Source organism: Cnephaeus nilssonii (genome assembly GCF_951640355.1).
Source record: "Cnephaeus nilssonii genome assembly, chromosome: 2".
NCBI lineage: Eukaryota > Metazoa > Chordata > Mammalia > Chiroptera > Vespertilionidae > Cnephaeus > Cnephaeus nilssonii.
In genome coordinates this window covers 38,548,962-38,551,335 of record NC_137073.1, presented here as the reverse complement: position 1 = coordinate 38,551,335, position 2,374 = coordinate 38,548,962, and positions in this window count along the sequence as shown.

The following is a 2,374-nucleotide window of genomic DNA, read 5'->3' as shown; positions in this document are numbered from 1 at the left end:
TAAATGCTTATGCATATTAATATTACATTAGAAGGGCCCATATTTCTTTTTTTGTCTAAACTGGCTACCAAGAATTCCTATAGAAGAGCAACTTCAAGCACCATCTTTCAAGTGGAAATTATAACATTCAGATATATCAGAGTTGCTAACTCTACGTTCATAGAACTCAGAATATTTAGGGGAGAAGATGCATTGGAGATAGAGTTAATAGGCCTGTGTTCATGAAGAGACCTGCATTTAATTTATCCTTGACCTTCACAGGTGTCATCTTTAAAGGAAAAAAAAAGTTTTAGTTGTTACTATATTTGTCATTTAGAGCCTACTAATCCCAGGAGGAGAGATTATTGTTTTGATTTGGCACAGGAAGGGGTATTGTAAAAGACACTGAAATACTGATTTGGGGTTTTTGTTTGCCAAAAAAAAAAAACAAAATAGTTCTGTCAATAGACTAGAAAAACACCAGTTGAAGGCCCAGGAAAGGCCCTTTTATAGTACCTTTTTTCAGAATTAACTAGAGAAGAAGAAAAATTTTGGAAAGACAAAATTGGCAAGGCCATATGAAGGAGATCTTTTAAAATGTCAGGAATTTAAAGCAGTAAGAAAGGAAAGGAACTAATATAAGTTACTTTGTTGGTTAATCAATGGAGTAGGAACTTATTTTTCTAGGTTAGATAACTGAAACATTTTCTTTTCCAGTATTATCACAACAACTGAATTATAGAGATATAAGTCCAGTGGTGTGTGAATTATTCTAAACCAGTGATTTGGTACAAGAATTTTAAAAACATGCAATACCTATTTATTCAGGGGCACTGACCTCTTTTCCTGTAGATTGTCAAATAAAAGAGTGACAGCCACACAACAATCAAAAATATACCCTTTTTTTAGCCAGATCAGCAAAAATATGACACTTTTTGGTGTGCCACAGAATTTTAGTAATGTAGTAGTATATGTGTGAGATGAAAAAGGTTGAAATCGCACTGTAAACCATTCTCTTCCAAAACATCCTAAGTATTTGCTTTAGCAAGTTTTGGGTGCATAATCTTATGACTGTTGAATTCAGCTTAATTCACATAATAGCAGAAGGACTTTGCTCTAGTATACTTTTAATTTTATAATATACTAGAGGCCCGGTGCATGAAAACCATGCACACGGCAGGGCGGGGGGCAAAGGGGGTCCCTCAGCCCGGCCTGTGCCCTCTCACAGTCCGGGAGCCCTTGGGGGATGTCCGACTGACGGCTTAGGCCCACTCCTCATGTCAAACATTCTTAGTGCAGCTGCAGAGGTGGGAGAGGCTCCCACCACTGCTGCTGCGCTCACCAGCTGTGAGCCTGGCTTCTGGCTGAGCAGCACTCCCCCTGTGAGAGGGCACTGACTACCAGGGAGGCAGCTCCTGGGTTGAGCGTCTAGCCCTGGTGGTCAGTGTGTGTCATAGCAACCGGTTGTTCTGCTGTTAGGTCAATGGTCTATTTGCATATTAGCCTTTTATTATATAGGATTTTTTAAGGAAAACTTATTTTTATCCCCTATTTTTTTTGTTTTTAAACGTAATGTTTTTGACTTTGCTGCTAATAAGAGAATATATCTGTGATATTTGAATATTCTCCCAAATTTGGGAAACCATAAACTAGGTTTACCTTTGAGTATAATTTTTAGGATTAAAGCCAGAAATGTTCTAATTGTTAAACCACTCTTTAAGCAAGGCACTTTTAAAGTAATACCTTTTAAAATATTTTGACAACCACTATTATAATACGCTTCCTGACTCATTCTGTGTGTCCTAAGATATTTTAAAGAGAATGATGTCACCAAGATGGTGACAGGTTGTTCCTGATTTTGTTCCCCTGCAAGAAGAGCTGACAACTATTCAATTACAAGACACCACTGAGAGAATCCTAGAACATGGGGATGAGGCTGGAGCACCTTCCTGCATCAAAGACCAGGCAGACTGATTTTGAAGGCTAAGAGGACAGACTGTATGTTGACCACATTGCCCTTCCCCCAGGCCAGAATAGTACTATGCCAAGAAGTAAACCCCTGGACCTATGGGTTCCTTCAGTGGGAAAGAGCCCAGGGAGGACATCCAGCTCTCCCAGAGTTGGGGGTCACTTAAGAGCCCCCATTTGTTTCACTTCCTGAAGATTGCAGAGAAATCTGCAGAACTTAACCACTGGGAACCTGTAACAGAGAAGTGGGGATGGGCTTACAACAACCAGCATTCAGATCTTGGCATACTGAGTTCCTATCCGCAGCACCTAAGTAGTTATCCAAACCAGTGTCTTTGCTCATGTGCAAAACCAAGCTAGTGGCACAGTCTGACCAGGGAACTTGGCAGGGTGCAGATATGCCTAACCAGCCCTGGAGCCTAATGTG